Here is a 24,114-nt window from a genome sequence, read left to right as displayed (position 1 = left end):
ATTCAACTATCATTCTGCACCTGCTGAGCTGGTAGTTGAATCTTTCCTTGGTGCTGTCAAGATGGCCAGTGTACGGCTTCATGAGCTAAGGAAGCAATGTGTATGCTGGGTCTCCCATGCTCACTATTGGCATTTCAACACTGCCAGTGGTAATTCGTTAGTCAGAAAGGAGAGTCCCTACTTATACCTTTCTGAACAGTCCTGTGTTCTTAAAGATGTGAGTGTCATGCACCTTCCCTGACCAGCCAACACTGATGTCAGCGAAGTGGCCCCGGTGATCCACCACCACTTGCATAACCATAGAAGAGTAGCCCTTTCTGCTGATGTACTCTGTGGCAAGATGGTCTGGTGCCAAAATAAGGATGTGTGTGCTATCACTCCACTGCAGTTCAGGAACCCCACTGCTGCAAATCCATCCCCTGTGCCCTGCACATTGCTGAGAGTCACAGTCCTGCTTAGGAGCAGACGATTAATGGACTTTCACACTTGCATGACAACAGCCCCCACAGTGGATTTTCCAGTTCTACAATGATTTCCCACTGATCCAGCTTTGCAAGCTTCCACAGTGTGATGTTATCTCCACCATCAGTGCAGCTCTCATTTTGGTGTCCCTGCACTGGAGAGCTGGGTCAAGCTCGGCATGCAGATTCGGATGTGCAAGGCCACATTCCTGGAAGTGCTGCAGCTACTGCTCATCATCCCAATGCAATGCAATCCTACCACTCAGCGCTCATGTCTCAGGGCTCTGTAGCTGCTTCACGAACACCACCAACAACCTTGAATTGGTTCTCGCTATGTCCTACAACAATCTGTCCTCCAAGAAATTGTCATGTTTCCTGCTGATTCGGTTCTTCTTACAGCTCTGCAAATACTGGGGGATCATGTGTCCTGTGCTTGCAATGTTTATGATAATAGTGCAGAGCTGTGCAGGCTCCATGCTTCTGTCAGAGATGGTGGACAGTGAGGGGGGCCTTGCAAGTTCCTGGGATTTTTTTAAAAAACACAAAAATTGTGGGCTATAGATAACATTATGGGATGGAGATAGCTGCATGCTGGGAAGTTGACCCCTTGCTCCCAGTCATTCCTGCATAACTCATTTCTACCTCACCTTGCATTACCAAAACTTCCAAAAAGACAGCGCGCTAGATGGTGGCGGGTTGCATACTGGGATACCTATCCATGGTGCACCAGACTGTGCATCGACACAAGCGCTCCTGCTGAGTGCATGCAGCCCTGACACAAGGAGCGAGCCACGTATACCTCCACACAACTGATATACCAACTGTGGCAGCTTTACAGCAACGTAACTTGTGTTGACCAAAGTTTGTAGTGTAGATGTGGCCTTTGACTGCAGTGAATTGAGTTGCAACAAGATTGTCCATATGGGAGCTAGTGCAGAACAGCTATTCCAGGCTTTTTCCCTGAGTAGACAATCCCTTAGGCTCCTGAGTCTCACTGGAAGTGAAATGCTGAGCAGAACAATGCCTCAATACCTTTAAAAATCTGGGCTCAGGAGACTCTGGTGTCAGCACTGACATTAGAAATTTCTTATTTTAACAGATCTATGTCCTGCAGAGAACAGACCAAGTTGCAATGTAAGTTTCATACACACGTCTAGGAAGATGGGAATAGAAACTTGGTCTGTCAGCTCCAAAACCACACAGGCTTCTTTCTACCCCTTGTATTCAAAGAGATCTTTACAAAGCAGTAGTAGCAGGCCCCTTATATCTCTGTGGGCTGGCCGCCCAAGGAAGGAACATCATACACAATACTAGCAAATTACAACAAGGGGGCATTTAAATATTCCCTTCTTTCTACCGGACAGCAGAGCTGAACTAGCACAATGTCTCTGGATGATACTATTGACACACGGCCCCTCCCCCGGCCCCACTAACAGACCCAGCGGTTTATTGCCAGAATCCAGTCCACAATTTGTTACGGTCAAAACCTCGTTTAATGAGATCTTTTTATGTTAAAATGTTACCCTGAAGCTTTAAAAGACCACATGTACGTTTATCCACTCTATTGTGAATCTAGATTTAAATGAAAAATTGGATGAATTTGAAAATGTCCATCTTTCTCATTTAATTAATTTGAAAGGGTCACTGTTGTCAAAGAGAATTCTTGTTATAATGAAGATGTCTTGAGGTTACAGATCAGGGTGAAGTTTTATTTCGATTCTCATCCAGTAAAAATGAAAGTAGTTTGCAGAACTAGATTCTGACCACTGCAAATAGACCTCTGATTGAGATGTGTCTGGGACGGTATGTCATAAATTTCAGTGACAGTGCAGCCTGCCTTAGAAATAGATCACATATAATACAGTCCTCGGACCTCAAACAGATGTCATTGTTTTAGTCATATGGACAAGCCATAAGGTAAAGTCAGAGTTCATAGGGTGTGGGTGTTTACAAAAAAGAAGATGGTGTTAGGATTAGTTTTCACTTTCTGAAATACATTTAGTAGTTTAAAACAATTGGTTGTTGATACACTGATAGTCACTAATTTTAAGGTTGGGTGTTTTCCCTTTGGTTTTTTAGGAGGATGTAATCAGTGGTGAGCTGGAGCCAGTTCACACCGGTTCACTAGAGCCGGTTGTTAAATTTAGAAACCCTTTTAGAACCAGTTGTTCCATGAGGGACAATCGGTTCTAAAAGGGCTTCTAAATTTAACCGGCCAAAAGTGGCACCTTAGGTGCTGACTCCATGGGCACCCACAGGGAAAATTTGGTGGGTGCAAAGCACCCATCGGCAGCTCCCTACCCTGGCCCCGGCCCCGGCCCCAGCTCACCTCCGCTCCGCCTCCGCCTCCTCCCCTGAAAGCGCCGCCCCGCTGTGCTTCTCCGCCCCCCCCCCCGGCTTCCTGCGAATCAGCTGTTTGCGTGGGAAGCCGGGGTGGGCTGAGAAGCTGGCGGTGGCTTCCCGCTCAGGCCCAGGGAGGCGGAGGCGAGCTGGGGCGGGGGGGCGCGAGGAGGGCCGCCCGCACCGCAGCAGGTAACCCGGGGTGGGGGGCGTGCAGGGGAACCGCTCCCCATCCCAGCTCACCTCCGCCACCCTCAGCCTGAGTGGGAAGCTGCCACCTGCTTCTCAGCCCTCCCTGGCTTCCTGTCAAACAGCTGATTCGCGGGAAGCGAGGCGGGGGGGGGGTGCGGAGAAGCAGAGCGGGGCAGTGCATTCGGGGGCGGAGACGGAGCAGAGGTGAGGTGGGGCTGGGTGGGGAGATACCGGTGGGTGCTCTGCACCCACCAAATTTTCCCCGTGGGTGCTCCAGCCCCGGAGCACCCAGGGAGTTGGCACGTAAAGCTCCACTTTTGACGTGATCAGTGGGGGGAGCGGCCGCCCCACTGCTCCCCCCCAGCTATGCTACCCCGCCCCTAGAAGCCAGAGGGACCTGCCGGATGCTTCCTGGGAGCTGCCCCAGGTTAGCACCACCGGGACTTCCCACCTCACCCCCCAGCAGGTCCTTCTGGCTCTTAGGGGTGGGGTGGGCACCCACCAGGTGGCCCACGAGACCCTCCTGCCCCGTTCTGGGGGCAGTCAGGGGACAGGGGAGGGGGGTGGATGGGGCAGGGGTCCTGGGGGGGGGCATCAAGGAACGCGGCGGGTTGGATGGGGCAGGAGTCCCGGGGGGCGGGGGTGGGCAACAACCCCCTTGTGGGGTGAGGAGTGAACCCGTTGTTAAGATTTTGGCAGCTCATCATTGGATGTAATTATAGTTTCCAGGCCACAGTCTGTGCTAAAATCAGTGAGCTCACCCAGGGCGCATGCTCGTACAGAATTTTCTCCTTTGAAACTAGCTGTCGTCTTCATGAACTCTGTGTATGCCTTATTGCTGCCTTTAGCAGCAGGCATGAGTGGATGGACGTTCTTCTCGTTTGGGTAGAACAGGTTTATGCTCACAGCTGCTCATTCCTCATAAAGATAGGGAAGCTGCAATTAATGGAAATAATAGAATAGCATGTTTATTTGAATGCTGTTGCACTGTTTGACTCCTTTTTATTTGAGGCTGAATAATTTTTTTCTGTGTGGGGCACCTTAACCTACCAGATTATCCCAACAACCAGTCAGAATAAATGCAAAACTCCAGATGGTCACCTCTTCTAAAATGATGATTTAAAAAACAAAACAAAACAAAAAACAGCCAACCTATTTTACCCCTTTTATTTTTTTTCCTTTTCAGCAAAATCAGCAGGAGGCCATTTTTAATTGCTAACAAAGCAAAAGTTTCTAATTAAAATGAAATTGCCACTGTTTAAAAATTAAACTCCAGCCTGAGAGGAAACAGATAGACATGATCTTGTACTGAAAGTTACCCTTTCCTTACATCATAATGGATAAGGGCACCATCACATTCCAGTTGAACAATTGAACTCTCAGTTACAGGCTTGTGAAGTGCAGAGAATGGTAAATACTGTGCTGAGAATTTTTTTCCAGTTGAGTCACAGACCTGTGAAAGCCCGGATAGCAGCTCATTAACACCACTGTGCCATTTCATCGGTAAGAATAGCCACAGGGATGCCAAACAATTTACACACATCAATTTATGCAAAAAATTCTGATGCTCTTGAATATGTAATAAACCCCCACCCTCCCTTTAAACAATGGCCAAGGTTTTTCTATAGATACCAAGGCTGGTTTTTAAACTATCTACATGCTGTCACATTCCCAAAACTGAGCTAGAAATTCAGTACAACCCAAAGACCCCGATTAGGAAGAAGCATTCCCTCAATGTTTTGTGGCATTTATATGACAGCTTAAAGTAGCCTGTAAGCTAAGACAGTATTGACTGCATGTTCACAGCATGTGAATTCAAACTCCATCCCCCAGCTACACAAAGTTCAAGTAATTTGGCCGTATCTCCCAATAGCTGCAAAAACCCAGCACCATGGGGCTGTGTCGCAGAGGGCTCTGTGGGAAGTATGCCACTGAACTGATGTTACTCCATTCCACTCTTCTCCTGGCTGCATTTTAGATCTCCTTGGCTCACAAAAGTGTGGAGGAGATCTTGGTACAATGGTAAAGCTTTTTTTGTTGGTTGGTTGGTGGTTTTGCTCGTTTTTTTTTTTTTTTTTGAGAGGGAAGCAGCCAACAACTACCTAAATGAGCTCTAAAAATTAGCAGTTAGGATACCAACTTCAGCCATAACTCTGCCCTCTCTTTCCTTACCCATTCTCCATCTATGGGATATGTTTGGAAAGAGCCAGGAGATTCTTATACCCCCAGGATCCAAATCCCAAGCCTGAAAGGGGTGAAAACCAAATTGGTTGTTTGTCTAGGAATCCAAAAGAGTGTTTTTGGACACAGTCCTACAAGACTCAGAATGCAAATCAGGGACCAAATGTTGAGATCTGAATAAAACTGCAAAGAAAACCAGGAGTATGGGACAAAGGAAAGGGAGAGAATGTAAAATGTATTGTGAAGTTGGCAGGTGTAATGATAAGAATGACAGTGCTGAGTAAATCTGGTTGTGGGCATAGATATGGATCTGAGGGGATCAAAACATGGCAATCCCAAACTAGACATTTTTTTTTAAAAGGGAGGGGGGAACAAAAGATGGAAGAGAGATGCAAGTGTAGTCTATTAGCATAGTTACCCCATATTTTTTAAATGTGTACAATAGTTCATTCACAATGGATTATTCATATATGGCATCTGTTCATTCCACAGATGGAATTCTGCATGATTTGGCCCACAGGATAAAGAGAGATAACCCTGGGCATAGTTTCTCCATGGCACTAGACTGATTTTTAGTTACATGGGTCCAGGCTCTATTTAGATCAAAGCTTCAGAGCTGAAAGGGCATCCAAGCCTTTCATTCCTTTTTAAAAAAGGTGAAACAGCTTTGGCACAGTATCTATGGAAAATAAAGGTGACTTTGCGAACGTACATGAACTTCATGTTGATTGAAAGTCCAAATTAGACCTGTAAATAGCCATGAGTCAGTTTAAAAAACATGAAATAACACTGAATGTTTCTTATTATGCAATGGCTATTATTAGCCCATTCTGGGTTCTTTTTTTAAGTTTCTTTGTAGAGTACTTGGAAATAACCTCAGTTACCTCACACAAATTAACCAGAGAATCCCAAGTGTGTCTGGTGGTATTTGATAAATCCTAGTTAAGCTCCTATACTTTCCAATACCAAAAATAAATTTGTTTCAAAAAGTAGTTAAGGTTGTTAGATGAAAACAGTAATTTGCTTTTCACTCTGTTTACACAATCCAAGCATTTAAATTAAATGAAACTTAGGGACATCATAAATCATATACTACCCACATAGTGAACATAAACACACACCACTTCATAGTCTCCCCGCTGCAATAAAAAGAGCTCCATGTGTAGAGGAGATCTTCTGTGAGTGGATCTCCTGACCTTCATGTAAAACGGAGGGAGCCCCTGCATCCATGGTCCATGCTACGCAGGGATAGCACAGAATGGGTTTTCTGAGGGGAAGGATGAGGTGGGTATGGGCTTAGGAGCTGCATTACCTATTTCTTAGCTCCTGCCTTTTCAGTGGTGCCTGAGTTTTCAAGGAGACTAACCTATACAGAAAGTTTGAGCAGTTACTAACAAGCCATTTCTGAGCTAGGGGGAGACAAAGGAAGTTTTAGGACAAAGTCAAAATTTCAAATCAGGGTAAATTTTTTTAACAGCTCATAACTCAACAAATTTGAATTTTCATCAACCGCTGCAGAAATGTCTTCCTGCACCTTCACAGTAAACCTGGAAATTATAATGCCAAATTTGTTTTCTAAGGGTCTGACTACACAAACATTTAGTTTGCGGCAAGCCAGGATGTGAATCTACCCTGCACTAGCTTGCTGCACAGGTAGTGTACACATGGACCCTGCTGCTGAGCACTAACAGTTCCCTAGTGTGCTTTAATCTACCTCACTTTGACATGGGGTAGGTTAAAGTGCACTTTGAAATTTACAGTGCCTGGCAGCAGTGGGCAGCAGACTAGCACAGGGTCGATTCAGACCCCGGCTTGCCATGGACTAAGTGTTTATGTAGACAGCCATAAACCATATTTTAAGGGGGCTAAAATAGAGCTTTAGAATGGAAGTTGGTTTCAGTCTTAATTATGAAGAGGCTACTTATCACTTTAGAGTTGAAACAGATATGAGTAAAACTTTCAAAATTGCCCACATGACTTAGGAGCCTAAGGGCTTGTCTGCACAGGGACATTATTCTGGAATAAGATAGAGTGTGAATTTAAAGCAAAATAGCTATTCTGGAATAACTCCACATGGCAACACTATCATTCCGGAATAAAAGTGCCTTTCTCTGCTTCCGCTTAATCCACTTCACTCTTCTTCAGAGAGTTATTGTGGAACAGCTGTTCTTGTGTAGACAAGCCCTTTAAGTCCCACTGACTCTCAGATTTTGACTTTCACTGACTTTGCAGAGTGCAAAGTGGGTGTAAAATACTACCATTCTGTTTGGTAATATTTTATATTCACTTTGCACAGGTGTAAATGGCTAGACAAATTGCAATGCAGTGGAGAAGTAGGCCTACAAAAATCCACTGGTATAGTTGCAATCATTTGTTTTTAGGAAGAAAGAGATATTTCCGTGGGTTATGTTGGCGATATACATTTAAAGATGTCTATTAACAGTCACATATACAGCCTTGGAGGTAGATTTATTAAAGCATGGAGACACTCACTCATGTATGTCTTTGAGAGTGTTGGAAAGAGATCTTCCAGAATGCAATATTCCTGGGTGCTGTACTATATAGCTCCTGGAATAACCTCCTTTGTGAAAGCAGTATATCACTTCTATCTATTAACAGCCTATAAATACTATATACTTTAAGTATTCTATGGCTATATAAAAGGATTGGAGCTACAAGCGCTATGGTTTTATTTGGATATCTATCAAATGACTATTAAGATAGCCAAGTCAGTAGGGTGACAATTTCAGAACTTTGCACTCTAAAGTGCTGAGTTCTTATTGGCGGCATAGAATTTTGTCTTGTTTTAAGAAGAAAAATGAATCAAAATGGTCTACTTATTAAAATATGTTTGCATATTATGTATAACAATGATTGGTTGGCTACAGTGCTTCAGACAGTCTTCTTTCAAGTACTGTTGTGACAGCCTCTAAAAAGGTCTTCTATAAAGCAAACATGAGTAGCCAAGCACACCTCTTATTCAGAACTTTTTGGCTCTCAGAAGGGAAAAGAAAATGTATAAATTAAGCTGATTTGTGGTGCATCTTTACGTTTTAACTCATCATTCATTGTTTGTGTCATAAAAATCTTTGATGGTATCTGACAGTAATCTGATTTAATGTTAAGGACAAAGAACCAGCCCTCAGTGTTTCAGATATGCAGCAGATGTAGAGAATAAATTATAAACAATTTTCTAAACATAATGTGTAAATTTATAGCAGTAACATCTTAATCTTGCATGAGAAATACAGCATATACATACTAAGCAGAACAGCTCATTCTAAACAGATGCAGGGTCATCCATTAGCAATACTTTATCTGATTAGTATTGTTAATGGAAGGGCTTACCCAGCCATTTCCTAAAAGCAGATCTGCAGTAGATCATTAATTCTTGTCAATATAGTCATCACAGCTATCATGGTAAAGATAGCCTAGCTATTAACCTAGTAGAGAGCAGCGGGCAGAAAAATATACTGAGCAGTTAGTGAAATGGAGATCCTTCCATTTATCTTTCTTCTCCACATACCACGTGCCACTCCTCCATCTTTCTCGTTATTCCACTTGCAAGACAAGTTATTTCAGCATCCTTCTTTCCTCAAAGAAATTCTAATACATTCAGTGCTTCGATAGTGGTAATTTATGGTAACTCTCGATTTTACACTCAATACAGTCTTGATAAATGAAAAGGTGATACAGAAAAGTCATTTTTCTGGAACAGAAGAAATTAGCATAGTTACCCCATATTTTTTAAATGTGTACATTAGAAAATGGACAAAGTTTGACCTTCCCTTGAGAAAAGAGTGGTTTTGTAAATGAAACATGTAATATTAACTTTGAACATGATCTGTCTCCAATTTCAGTTTTGCATAGTGCTTTTCTATCTTGTTTGTTTTAACACCACAGGGGGAAAAAAATCGTTATAGTTAATGACCTGCTGCCATTTTTATTACAAACCCTAGAACTTGTCTGGCAATTTGTCAGTCCAGAGATGTAACCTTCTTGTTTAAAATCACTTAAAGTAGTTTGAGTTGCTCTTTTATATAGAGATCAGTCAAAATACAGATTTTTAGTTTCAGATGCACTTGAAATAGCTCTTTGATTGCAAACAAGCATTTATTTATTTTTAAAACCTGGCACATTGCAGACACCAAATCCAGGATGACAAACATAATTTTCTTTTTAATTCAAACTGTTAAGATATTTAAAAGAATACAGTGAGTTCAAATTTGTCCCAAAATGTAAGTTTTATTAATACAAGCCTTTATGAAAATCCAAAGCGAATAGAAATGTTTTTGCAAGATAAAAGAAAACAAAACCCAAAGGAAAGCAGTGTTTAAATAGATAGATATCTGCCATGTGTGCAACTCAAACCGCACAGAGAACCAGAAAATGCAACTAATTAGAAACAAAAAGTAAAGCTGATTTGTCCTATTATTCATTGTCCACCCTGGGAAAAATGGAAAAAGTAAACAAGCTCTTTAAAGGGTGGAAAGTGATTTCAAAACATCTTTCAGACTAAGGAATTAGCATTTCTAATACGCTTGTACATTATTTTCTTTTATAGGCTGACAGTGTCACTGTCATTTTGAAGAGTGAATGTTGCATATATTTGTTAGATGCCCTGTTGTCTTAGCAGTGTTGCTCCCAGGGTATTAGACACAAGGTGGGGGTTATATCTTTTATTGAATGATATTGGGGTGTCCCACATCAAGTTGGTCCAATAAAAAATATTACCTCACCCACCTTGTGTCTCTGTATTTGTTAGAGACATTTTCAGTGACTTCTGACTGCTATAAAGGCCAAAACCCTTTAAAAATCCTGTAACAATTATGTACTCTCATTACAAAATGTATCCCTAAACATGACGAGGAAAAGCAGGCTTTCTGTATAATTTAAGCAGCTTTGGATAATGCTTAATTTTCCAGACAAGATACATTTTAAATATTGTATTTGTATAGCTCCTACTATAGATTCTTTACATAAATGTTGATGAGTTTACAGATGTGCCCCTGCCCTGAGGATCTCATTAGACAGCATAGAAATGAATGGAAAGGAAGCAGCAAAAAGCAGAGTGAATGCCCTCCCTGGGCAGATTGTAAAGGTTCTCTGCCCCAAGTTGCATTTCTCTTTTCATCCAGCTGCTCCCACAGGTGCATAGAGGTGCAAATGGTACCCCCGGGCCATGGTTTACTTAATAGTACTATGCAGCTACATACTGCTACATGCAGTTTGGTTGGTTACGTGCAGTTTAGTTGGTAATGTAGTCTCTGGATTTAAAAACAAAAATAAGCATGCTATCTGTAGTTACTTATACATACAGTACGTGGCATATTTTATGTAATTACACTGTCTTTGCACATTAAAGTCCATGAGCCAACTTTTAAAATACATGCATGGGGTGGATCGCCCCCTCCTGTAGAAAAGCATGTAGGAGAAGATTAAGGTGGAGAAAGATCTCTGTGAGGATCCCCTCATAGAGTTGAGAGAGGGAGTTTGCTTTCTTCCCACAGAATGAGCCATGAGGCTTGCCCTCAAACTATGGCATCATCTGGGATCCACAGAGGTCGCTGGGAATCCACAGAGATTCTCTGTGCCTTCCCACTGTCTCAATGCTCTGTTGTGACCATCACACTGCCAAGGCAGCCAAAGAGCCACCTCTGCTCTCTGTTAAGGAGTGATACCTGCCACACAGGGAGCTCCACAGTAAAGACAATATAACGTAGGTGTTATGTTATCTTTCCTAGGTAATACCTGCTGGGCTGGTGGTGAGAGAATGTATGTCCCTTTTGGCCCTCCTTTCAGTCCACTCGATCCCTGCCATCTCTGTCTTTATGGATCCCAGACACATAGACAGCCCTTCAAGGGAAGGAGAGCAATGGCGCCTTGGAAGTACTGGCCCCTTCCCTTCTGTGTGGCAAGAGGGAGATCACACATGGAGGGGCCCTCTGTTCTGGAATCTTGAGGGGAGAGCACAATCTGGCTCAGAGTTTCGACTCAGACAAGTCTTTCATTGATGTCAGTTGACTTGTTGCCTGTGTAAAGATCAGTGTTGGCAATTTCCTGGGAAAAAACTAGTTTAGGACAGGGCACTGGTAAATACTGGGTTAAACCCAGTTGAAACCAGGAAATGAAACCAGGACAAATAACATTATTATTAGAATATGCACATGAAAATTACTGAAAATATTTTGCAATTTGATAATAGTTTTGCAGTATAAATAATATTGAAAACTGAAATATGAGTCATGATATGTATAACTTCCTTGAGAAAATATTGAACCAAAATGTTTACAGACATTCCAATATTCAGTATTATAATTACATATATTAGTGTTACGACTACTTTAGTTTACTTTTTATTTGTACAACCCTAAATTAATCTCTGAATCTACTGCCTTATGTAAGCACAGTTTGAATGTGTAACTAAAACTAAGTGTAATGTGATGTGCATTAATGATACGCATTTTAAAAGAGAAAATGACTTGAACTGGGACTAATTAGTTTTTCACAGGGTGGTAAAAAACATGATTTTACCTGGTAAAAACCACCTCTGGTAAATACCGTGCCATCCCTGGTAAGAACTGAGTAAAGACATCAGGCATTGAGCACCAGTAGGGCTCAGATGTGTGTATCTAGTGCAGTCTAGCCCTGAGTTAAGAATAATTGGTATTACAATCAGAAAAGGCCGCTTAGAGAATCTGATCTGCTGCCTTCATTCTGCATTTGTTACACCGTTCCAGTCAATGTCTTTTCTATCCTGTCACAGCATATAATCTTCATTGATGTTGCTTTCACTTACCAACCTTGGTGATCTATTCTACTCTCCAGTTTTTTTCTTTTGTTGAGAACACGAAAGGTCAGCAAGTAACCCAAAAAGTGTAAAGTACTTATTGGGACTTCTGTGCATTAGAAAATAAAGTGTAAACTAGCTTTGATAACACATTGCAATGAAATCAGAGTGCACTATATCACTGATATTGAGCATGACCCTCCTGTTCTGCTGCATGCACAACTCCCATGCTGGGTCCCAGCAGCAGAAAGTCCATTCTCTGTTGCCATGGAGGTGAATCTGAGCCTTTAACATGAGAATATTTTCTAAAGTCCATTTCTTTCACCTTTCCAAGAATAAATAAATTATCAGTGTCAGTTCTGGAAATGTTTGTATTTTAAATGCTTTCTGTGAAGAGAAGATTCTGAAATGGGCTTAAAATGTGATTTTTTTTTTTTTTTTTTAGTAGCAGCTGGTCACATGGGGTTTTTGTGTCCCCTTGCTATAGTCACCTTTGGTTTTCTTATACTTCTCTTTCTTTTCTATATCATGCTTTTCTTTTCCTTCTGTTTTTCTTCCCTTTGTCCTTCCTCCCCATTATTTTTATGTCATTATGTTCTCTTATCTATCCTGTGCCCATTGCTTCTCTCCCATTTTAGTAATCTTCCCAGTTCTCCTCCTTGTCCCTTTTAGTCCTTAGGACTTTTGGTTTTGATGCCCAGCCACTGTAGCATGGAGTCTTCTGGCTGTAAACACTTCCTAGGGTAGTCTGCCAGGGCAGCAGGTATTAAGGATTTGGGGGATACTTGTGTGATCTGAGAAGTTCAGAGATGCACAAGGGCTAGCAGAAAGACCAAAGATTGTTTGCAAACCTTAAAGAGGGTTGGTAGAGGAACGAGGGTTATCTCTGTGTTATTTGAACACCTAGTAATTGTTAGACCTGTAGTGAAACTTGAAGTCATGAAATTGAACAGTGGTTCCAGGTTCACAGTGTGTTACGAACCTGAGAAAAGGACATTTGCACAGTAAGGAACTTTGATACTCCTACACAAACATTTTCCCCTGCACTTAGCATCATATCTGAACATTTGCATTCATATTTAATAATTTTATTAAGATGATGTTGAAGTAAAAAGAAAACGGTACAGAGTTTAAGCATAGAAGTTTCTGGTTATCAGGGAATAAGGTACAGATTATCAAGGGGTGTGAAATTCGGTTTAGGAACGGGTGGCGTAAGGAACACATAATCTGCAATCTCCCCAGTTGGGGGTAAAAGTTTAACAGGTCAAAGTACAGACATTGAGATATGGGAGTATGTTGTTCATATAATGGCTATGTTCAGGTGTGGAGTATAATGAGTGGATACGATGATGAGGATGGATTTACCCTCATTTGGTGGGATTTAATGTTCAGTGAGTTTATGGTTCCAGTTCATATGGTCCAATGGAAAAAGTCTCTCAGTCCCTTTCCCATAGTTGATATACGATGTTGTACCGGCTCACACCTCCTGGTACTGTCGGTGGCTGGTGATGTGTTCGATGTAGATGTCCCTGGACCATCGGATGGTGTCCGAGACAATGAGGCGCCGCATGAGCCGTGCGTAGCGTCGACCGATCCCACAGGTCCGCAGCACACGCTTGTTGCAAGGGTCCCAAGCGCCCAGTACTACCAAGCTGATCTCTGCTAAACAAACTCCGATGAGAATTTGACAGTTCTACAATATCCCTGCACAATTAGGTTTTTCCTTTCTGAGATGAAGTCAGTGGGACAAATTCTTCTCTCAGTTGAACCTTTGGTAACTAAAATGAAGTCAGTGGGTCAGAATCTGATCTCAGCAGTGTAAAATCAGAGCGAGTACACTGACAATGGAGTTACTCTGAATTTACACCAGTGTAACTGAACTCAAAGTCTAGCCTATTGCAGTTTCATGAAAAAAGAATTTTCCTCACAGTGTCAATGATTTGTTCTTCACTGGTTGTACTGAAGTAGTAAGTACCTTCATATATTGGAGTCTAAGGGTAAGCAGCTATATGTGACACAGCAGCCATCCCTGCAGAAGTTACAGAGAGTACAACAATAACACTTTTACAGCTCTTAATTCCTGCTTAAACGTCCTGGTGCTGTGCTTGACTTAAAGGGCGTGTTGAATTGTCACTGGGAGAGAGAACAAAGCTCTTCACCTCCTACGTTGGCAGTCTGAATGAACAAGGATGGGTAAGGAATGTGTTAGCTGTTGAGTGAAACATGCTTTAAGTAAACATATTTGATGTTAAAATTTGGTTAAATTCATTCTGGAGATCGTCTCAGTGTGAACCATGATTATACAATTCTGAGATAATACCGTAATCTTGTGCTGCTTTTACTTGGATACATATTACAGCTCAAATCTGGCCATATTCAGTAGTCCTCGTTTGAGCAAAATGGCTACAGTGAAGTATAAAACTGAGTCGGCCAGATTCTCCTCTCACATGCACCAGTTTTATTTGGTGTAATTTAATTGACTGCATAGGAGTTACTCCTGATTTACACTGGTGTGAGAGGAGAATCAGGTCTAGTATCTGGAAGAGAAAGTGGAGGGAATGACGTAACTTCTTTCTTCCATAAGACATTTTCATATACTCTGTTCTTTAAGTTAAGAATTGTACAATCTTGGTTCGCTTCCTCCGTGATTTAATTTCTGATCCTCTCTTTCAGCATTTGGGAATGAGCAGGGCTGTCAATGCTAACATATGGCTTACTGCAGCAGTGCTAACAAAATTGCTCTATAGCCTCCCCTGAGAGAATTCAGCATCACGTGTACTTGTAGTTGCACGCCTAGCTCCATGGTGTCAGCATTCAGATATGGTTCCAGTTTATTTATTACAACAAATATATTTTAAAAAAACAATATGGGGAGGTGACTGTGTATTGAGTGAGAATGGACAAACTGAGAGTGAGGTGAGAGGTTAACTTTTACATGTCAGATTAAGATGGACTTTTTCCAGAGCAGATGTTTCATATGTTGAAGTTTCTCTGTCCCGTATTTTACTATAATTTTTTTTAAAGGAGAAGATTAATTGTTTGGCCCCAAAAGTCTGAAAAATCACATGCCATGTATGTACTCCAGTGACTATAGCAACACTTAGCCTTAGAAAATCACATGACTAGGAAAAGCAGATTTTTATATGCAGTTTAAAAACACATATCTACTGGGATAAGCAGGCATAAGTGGCATGCGGGCAGTAAGTTTTTTGATCATGCTGCATTTACAATTCTCCTTCCTGTGCCACAATTTCTGGGGAGGCTGTTTTGTTCTATTCCGGTGTACGCCAATGTTTTTCTTAATTATTTCTGACAGTTTGATAATTGTCTGAGCTTTTTCAATCAGCTGCTTTCAAGAACACAGAATCTGAATTCATTCTGTAGAAGAGACTAGCTAATGTCTATCTTTGGCAAAGAATAATGGATAGGACATTGGAAATAATTAGGGAAAACAATTGTGTACACCCCAATTGAAGAAATTATTTTTGGGTGTTCTAATCAATATCTGATGCTTTTGTTTGGATGGGAACTGTAACCACAGTAATTAACAGCCAGTTTCTGGACCTCGATGTGGAGGAGTGGGGAGAGTACTCTCCTGAAATGTCTAGCGAGAACACAAAAAGTGTCTGAGATAAAATTAGCAACCTTGTTCTGTTGAGCCATGAAACCCCATTTGATCAGCAGCTGACTTTAGCCAAATTCTTTGTAAAGACACCCCTCAGCAACATGTGTATAAACAATAAGTGTCACTCTAATAGCAATGCAAAGGTCAAATTTAAAAATAAACAAACAAAAGCAAGGATAAAAATTGCTGACCATGCGCCCAATAATCTCCTGTGGAAGTCAGGGGACCTTTCAATTCACTTCAAAGCAAGCAATATCAGGCCCCGTGTCACTATGTGGTAAATAAAGTTCTTTATTTTTAACAATTTCACTTTTTAAAAAATTGGTAAGATATATAACTTTGACCAATTGATAATACTTATCCAGGTCTTAGTTCCACTAACTCATAAAAGTTGATAGGAGTCGAACAGAAGTGTTTATATTGTCATGAGATATAGTAGGCTTGTGTTTATTTTGGCATTCTGAGCCTGGCTTGTTTCATTGTGCAGATATTTGATGTGCAGATTTTTAGTTCTAGTGGGTTTTGTTATAACTGGTCTCCAAACTAAACACTAATCCAGCTTCTTGATATTAAAAATGTTCTATCATCTTAGTCAATGACTCAAGGCTGTATTTTTTTTTCTCATTGAGTAGGATCTAACTTTAGGATGTCACTAAATATACAACACATGGAAATGATTCATTTAAGAGGGGGCTTCCCCGCCCCAACGTGGCTGTTAATTAGCAGATGAATGTTGATGTTCTAATTGATCTGCTACAGAGAGACAGCTGTGTGCCCCAGCTGTCCTCCATTCCAAAAGGCCTCCATATAAGGGCCGGGGGGAGAGAGGGGAGCAGTGGCGCTTCTGACAAATTGATTTAACTAGAGTGCACTGCCTTCAGGGAGCCATACACCACACTGTCACTGCAGATGATTGCACCCTTTGTGGACTCCAAACACTGTAGCACTGTAATTGCCCACCAATGTCCTTTCCATTGCTTTGCTGAAATTCAATTTTTCATGCCTCACCAAGCATTTTTTTTTCAGTTTAGAAATACTGTACTCTGCCTGATTTCCATTTCAAGAAATGCAGACTCTTCAGAATGTGGTTATGTTGTATTTAATGTAGCAATAATCACGAAATGGACTCAGTGCCTATCAAAGTATTTGCCATTTAATTTTCAGGGAAGTATTCTATAATTATATTGTATTTAGCATGTACTCATTATTATGAACCTTGTAATAGCTATATCAGCGTGTCACCGTTCTTGCAAGTGGTGTTCTGTGTGTGTAAAATGATGTCTATTGTCTCTTTTCCATACTTCCTCTTTAACTTGCAGACATGGGTTTAAGTATAGTTATGTTCTATTTTGTGCTACATAGGAAAGGTACAGCATGTAATATATACATTCCCATCTTTCTCAGAAATGACAACCGAGGCCCCAGGAAGCATAAGCATCTAATTAGTCATTGTTGTCAGAATCCTTCATGAATAGATTCCACAAGCTGTGCATTGCATCATCATAGCCTTATGGAGGACCTCTGTTTGTACTGATGGTACCAAAAAAAGTGCCACCACAAACTACAATGTTTGTTACAACATTACCTTTCTGCGTACTCCATATATACTCAAGTACATCCAACGTATTTATGAGGGTGCAGATTTATGGGCTACTTATAAATATCAACCGCTCACTCGGGGCACAGAGAGTTCTATGTTCAGAGGACTTACAGGAGTCCCAAGAAGTGGCCATTACATAGCTTTCCATAGCACATTCCACATTACAGGGAAGTTATGTGATTTCTACTTATTCTTCATGCGTAGTGTTATGTGTGTGCATGTTGTGCATTAAGCACAAAGGAAACAAATAAGGACTTATGCCATTGCCTATAGAAGCAGAACGAAGTGTACCTGTGTGTAGATATTTAAAAGTATGAACATCAGAATGGCCGTACTGAATCAGACCAATGGTCCATCTAGGTCAGTATCCTGTCTTCCAGCTGTGACCAATGACAGGTGCTTCAGAGGGAATGAACAGAACAGGCAATCATCAGGTGATCAGTCGCCTGGCATCCACTCCCAGCTTCTGGCAATCAGAAGCTAGGGATACCCAGAGTGTGAGGTTGCATCCACGACCATCTTGGCTAATAGCCAAGAACTTCTCTAATTTTTTTTGGAATCCCATTATAGTTTTGGCTTCCACAATATTCCCTGGCAACGAGTTCTACAGGTTGACTGTGCATTCGGTGAAGTACTTCCTTTCTTTAAAAAAGGGAAGAAGGAGAATCCAGGGAACTACAGACCAGTCAGCCTCACCTCAGTCCCTGGAAAAATCATGGAGCAGGTCCTCAAGGAATCCATTTTGAAGCACCTGGAGGAAAGAAAGGTGATCAGGAACATGCATTCACCAAGGGCAAGTCATGCCTGACCAACCTGATTGCCTTCTGTGATGAGATAACTGGCTCTGTGAATACCGGGAAAGCGGTGGACATGATATATCTTGACTTTAGCAAAGCTTTTGATACGGTCTCCCAAAGTATTCTTGCCAGCAAGTTAAAAAAGTATGGATTGGATGAATGGACTATAAGGTGGATAGAAATCTGGTTAGATCGTCAGGCTCAACGGGTAGTGATCCACGGCTCAATGTCTAGTTGGCAACTGGTATCAAGCGGTGTGCCCCAGGGGTCAGTCCTGTGGCTGGTTTTGTTCAATATCTTCATTAATGATCTGGATGATGGGATGGATTGCACCCTCAGCAAGTTCGCGGATGACACTAAGCTGGGGGGAGAGGTAGATACGCTGTAGGGTAGGGATAGGGTCCAGAGTGACCTAGACAAATTGGAGGATTGAGCTAAAAGAAATCTGATGAGGTTCAACAAGTACAAGTGCAAGGTCCTGCACTTAGGACAGAAGAATCCCATGCACTGCTACAGGCTGGGGACCGACTGGCTAAGTGGCAGTTCTGCAGAAAAGGACCTGGGGATTACAGTGGACAAGAAGCTGGATATGAATCAACAGTGTGCCCTTGTTGCCAAGAAGACTAACGGCATATTGGGCTGCATTAGTGGGAGCATTGCCAGCAGATCAAGAGAAGTGATTATTCCCCTCTGTTCGGCACTGGTGAGACCACATTTGGAGTATTGTGTCCAGTTTTCTCTCTTCCCCCTTCCCCCCCTCCCAGAAAGGATGTGGACAAATTGGAGAGAGTCCAGCGGAGGGCAACAAAAATTATTAGGGGGCTGAGGCACATGACTTATGGGGAGAGGCTGAGGGAACTGGGCTTATTTAGTCTGCAGAAGAGAAGAGTGAGGGGGCATTTGATAGCAGCCTTCAACTACCTGAAGGGGGATTCCAAAGAGGATGGAGCTAGGCTGTTCTCAGTGGTGGCAGATGACAGAACAAGAAGCAATGGTCTCAAGTTGTAGTGGGGGAGGTCTAGGTTGGATATTAGGAAAAACTATTTCACTAGGAGGGTGGTGACGCATTGGAATAGGTTACGTAGGGAGGTGGTAGAATCTCCACCCTTAGAGGTTTTTAAGGTGTGGCTTGACAAAGCCCTGGCTGGGATGATTTAGTTGGGGTTGGTCCTGCTTTGAGCAAGGGGTTGGACTAGATGACCTCCTAAGGTCTCTTCCAACCCTAATCTTCTATGATTCTATGATTCTTTTGTTTGTTTCAAACCTGCTGCCTATTAATTTCATTGGATGATGCCCTGGTTCCTGGTGTTATGTGAAGGAGTAAATAACACTTTCTTATTCACTTGTTCCACACCATTCACAATTTCATAGATTTCTGTCATACCCCCTCTTAGTTGTCTCTTTTCCAACCTGAAAAGTCTGAAACTTTTTAAGCTCTCCTCATATGGAAGCTGTTCCATACCCTTCATCATTTTTGTTGCCCTTCTCTGTACCTTTTCCAATTCTAATGTATCTTTTTAGAGATGGGGCAACCAGAACTACATGCAGTATTCAAGGTGTGAGCGTACAATGGATTTATATAGTGGCATTATGATATTTTCTGTCTTATTATCTATCCCTTTCCTCATGATTCCCAACATTCTGTTTGCTTTTTTGACTGCCACAGCACAGTGAATGAATGTTTTCAGAGAACTATCCCCAGTTACTCTGAGATCTCTTTCTTGAGTAGTAACAGCTAAGTTAGACCCCATCATTTTGTGAGCATAGTTGGGATTATGATTTCCAATGTGCATTACTTTGTATTTATCAACATTGAAGTTAGACATAGTTTTATGTCAGTGTTTATCACACAGTCAGAACTAAATGGTACTTGCTGACATTATTCAGTAAAATGTATCTCATTACTGTACATGTCATTATTCCCCAAGTTGCAACAAAATAGATGTGACAGACAAAACTAATGAAGTATCAGTCTCTTACAAAATGGCTTTCCTTCCTCAAGCATAATGATAAGAGAGTAGACCAGAAAAAATATGGGCACATACTGAGCATGTGTGGATAAGAGTTTTTAAGCTGGAGCATTAAGATTTAAGTAAGAATGTCTTACTAGTTGTAAAGCAAATGTTTCCCTTAATTGGTGCAGCTATTACCAAAACTCCCATTATACTGTATGTTCCTTTAGAAAGATGCATCTCTAACAGGCAACCCTTATAACACATCTTGCTGTGATTGCTGGCGGAGCGGTTATTTTCCTACTTGAGTAGCATGGCAAGTTGTCTCGTTAAATATTCAGGGAGACAGCTCTCCCTTCGAGAAATGATGGCGCATATTGAATAACATGTTTTGTATTATAAAATGTACTTATTGGTTATATACTTTCATTTTATAGTAGCCGCTGGTGATTTGCTGTCTAGCACCCTCCATTGTTCCACTAGAGTCACGGGCTCAGGGAGCAGTCTGAGGTTTCATGATGTTCATTCAGATTGGCAGAATCTGGGAGTACCGTGTAAATCGAAGATCATATATAGGTAGGGTGACCAGACGTCCCAATTTTAGGCGCTTTGTCTTATATATGCACCTATACTACCACCACCCCACCCTCTTTGGGGAAAAAAAAAGTGTCCTGATTTTTCAAACTTGGTATCTGGTCATCCTAATATATAGCACCACACTTCTTGACTGCTGTGCAAGTGCATAATAGGGAGGAGGATTCTTGAATTCCCCCAGGAGCAGGGAAGCACAGTGAGGAGCAGGCTGTATTCCCTGGAGGATGAAGGGATGCAGAAGCAGTCATTCTCACCCTGCATCCCTGGGATGTCCAAAGCACAATCCCTGTGTTCTTCACTGCCGGCTACCTGGGAGCAGTGGCTAAAAGTCACAATTGAGCCCTCCCTGAAGTGCAAGCAGGGTGGGCCATGCAAAACTCTCATGCTCTGTCAATTGGCATTACAGCTTCCCCGAGAGGTTGCCTGATTGTGGCTTTCTGTAATGAGGGTGCAGTTCTTGGCATATATTGTAAGCCACAGCTACAGAAGCAGGAAAACAAAGATCCAAGAATGAAGGTGAGAGAGAGAGAGAATTTTGAAAGAATCATGACTTTATTTCGTAGTAGCCAAGATATCCAACCATGACATTATTGAAGTCCCTGTTATCCAAACTGGATGAAGGTAAAGTGAGAGAGGGGCCATGATGCTAGAGGTTCCTTGCCACCAAAATACCAGTATAGAAAGTTAAATATACCATAAAGCTAGCTGTATGGATCTATCCCAACATATAGAGGGGTAGAACACTCCAGACATACCAGTTAGTAGTCACAAACTCATATATTTAAAAATATTTATATAAATGTGTATTTTACATTGTAAAGATGAAATCCCTACTTAGGGCCGGGTTCTGATCTGGTTTAATGAGAAACTATATCTCTTTCATCATACTATCTTAGAGAGGAAACCACTCTAGTAATCCTTATTTATCAGCAGCACTATTGTATCATTTGACTGTGAGCAGATGCCCTCCAGACTGTTCAGCCCACACCTAGATCCTCTCTCTTTTAAAAAGCCTCTTCCTCCTTCCTCCTTATATCTGGTGGGGGTAAGATGACAGCTGCTTTTGTGAGTCAGCAGATAGGATTGACACCAGCTAACAAGATAGTGTGTTTCAGATAAACACTGGCAACCTGTTACACTGACCTTCTTAGGGATTAACTTGATTTTTTTTTCCTGCTGGGATCACTTGTATTCAACCCAGTATAAAAATTTTAAGCACTCTCTGACCTTTTTGAAAGCTTACCACCTGCTTCTCGTTCTATGAACACATACAACCGTGCTGTCCTGGAAGCATTGTAAACTTTACTCATTACTAGCACTGTGTATCTCCACTGTAACATCTAGCTATTCTGCATAATAGAGAAACGCTCATTCCAGAATTTACTGCTTGCCAGATTTCCATGCTGTTATTCTTTTATATAATTTACATACAATGTTAACAGCACAAATCCAGTGATTCACACTAATGGCCGAGAGACTGGCTGTGAAATTCTGAATTTTGCAAACTGACAGGTGAGCAAACAATAACAAATCATAAAATCTACTTTGTTCTTTTTACTTTGATCATTGTAATCTAGTTTTTATGACTTTTACTAATATTTTCTAATGCATCAATGTTTGTACAGTGCCTAGCACAATAGGAGTCAGCTTAGTTGTGGCTTTTACTTGCTACTGCATTGTAAAACTTTCACACTAATGATAACGCAACTTCATACTTGACCTTCCTGCGGCCTTTGACAGAACAGACCATAAGGTGCTGTTGAAGCACTTAAAAGAGCTACTGGTTAAGAGCATCTCCTGGCTATAATGAAGTGATGAAGCTGGCAAGGGGAAATGTTTCAAGGAGGTAGCCAAGACAACCACCTCTCCTTCCATAGAAGGTGTCTGGCCTCCATTTACCAAGGTAATGCAAAGTCTTGGGGTTCTCCTGGATTCAGTGCTAATCCTGGATACCAAGAGGCAGTCAGAAATACATTCTTCCACTGCCAGCTTGCCAGGAACCTGTACCCCTTCCTCTTTGACCCAGATGTAATAAGAGTGATTCATACATTGCTCATCACCAGGCTGGACTCTCATTACTCACTTAGGGCTGGTCTTCACTACCATGGAAATCAGTGCTGCTGCAATCGATGCAGTTGGTTTCGATTTAGTGGGTCTAATGAAGACCCGCTAAATCGATGGCAGAGCGCTCTCCAGTCAACTCCGGTACTCCAGCTCCCCGAGAAGAGTAAGGTAAGTTGACCGGAGACTGTCTCCCATCAACGCAGCGCAGTGAAGACACCAGGGTAAGTCAATCTAAGGTATGTCAACTCCAGCTACATTATTCATATAGCTGGAGTAGCGTAACTTAGGTCGATTTACCATGGTAGTGAAGACAAGCCCTGAAGCTAAGGACTCTATAGAAACTCCAGCTTTTGCAGAGCATGTAACATGAGCGTTTTGTATCATCTATTGACTTCCAGTTTACTTCTGGAGGCAATTAAAGGCTTAGTCTTAGTTTTTAAGGCTCTCAAAAGCTACATTAGAGATCACTTTACTGTTCATGGCCCACTTAGGCAGCTTTGCACTTCTGTGGCAATTCTGCTGATAAGATCCAGGACAAAGCTTGTGAGAGCTGGGAGTAAGGTGATTTTGGTCAAAGACCCTTGCCTGTGTTTCAGAGCAAGCTACCAGAAGAGATAAGACTGAGCCGCAGACTAGCCATTTATAGAGCATGTTGTAATCACCTTTGCCCACCTCTTTGTGCAATAGCGGAAAAGAGGAAATTGCAAAGTATGGGGAGCAGTAAGAAAAGCTGTTGAATGTTGGTAAAGAGATAAACGCACTATGGAGACCTCTTTATGAGCTATCATTGCTGTAATTGGCAATCAGTCCAGTGATGGGTGTTCTAGAAATGTCTTTGCCAGATAGATATCACACTAGCAAATGTGCTATAGAATACTTTGTAAGAACAGTGATGTCTTACTCATATGAGAATTGATTACAGCATCTGCTATTAAATCTCTACTGAGAAGTGAGGTGAAGCCACTATTTTTTGTGCACATTTCTAAGGTGTGTGTGCCTAGTAGTGAAGTGGAAATTAATGAGAATCTGCTGTAATATATTGTATAAAGCCAACTGCTGTAACAAATAGCAAAGTCTCAGGAACCAAAATGAATTCTGTGGGTTTCTCATTGAAATAAATGGCACACCCTGTAATTCATGAAAGATCTCACTCTGACCTATGAGACCTTGCTACTTAGCAGCAGTCAGCCCTGCAACTGGTAGTCATTCATATTTCACTTTCCCCAGTTAGTCCAAATAACCAGCTTTTGGAAGAATATGACAGCATGACATATGGGTTGTAAAACTGCTCATAAACCATAACAACATGGCCAAAAAAAATTAGATAGCAGTATGTACCACACTCATTGTGACATTTTATGATTAGGAGGTATAGTTATAGCTACTCATTATATCCATTACCTTGCTGACTTAGAAGCAGCCTGAAGCTGTTTGAAAAACAGGTTACAAGTCCAAATTTGAAACAACATATAATAGATATAATTATGGTTCCAATTCTGTTCTTTTGAGTACAGTTGG

At 41.6% G+C, this 24,114-nt stretch overlaps 1 protein-coding gene across 18 annotated transcripts in view; it reads left to right on the top strand.

Moving 5' to 3' along the window:
• Positions 1–24,114, top strand: part of LOC141982806 (poly(rC)-binding protein 3-like) — a 714,223-nt gene that overhangs the window by 540,105 nt on the left and 150,004 nt on the right. Inside the window, exon 1 of one of the 18 annotated variants that reach the window (XM_074945186.1) lies at positions 14,030–14,157. The exons of the other annotated variants lie outside the window; for them this stretch is intronic. The gene's annotated coding sequence lies outside the window, so the exon portion shown is untranslated. Of the gene's footprint in view, positions 1–14,029; positions 14,158–24,114 lie in introns of those variants that run through there. 18 annotated transcript variants of the gene reach the window in all.

This window comes from Natator depressus, chromosome 2 (assembly GCF_965152275.1).
Source record: "Natator depressus isolate rNatDep1 chromosome 2, rNatDep2.hap1, whole genome shotgun sequence".
Lineage (NCBI taxonomy): Eukaryota > Metazoa > Chordata > Testudines > Cheloniidae > Natator > Natator depressus.
The sequence above is the reverse complement of the archived record's forward strand: the minus strand, read 5'-3'. Positions and strand labels throughout refer to the sequence as shown.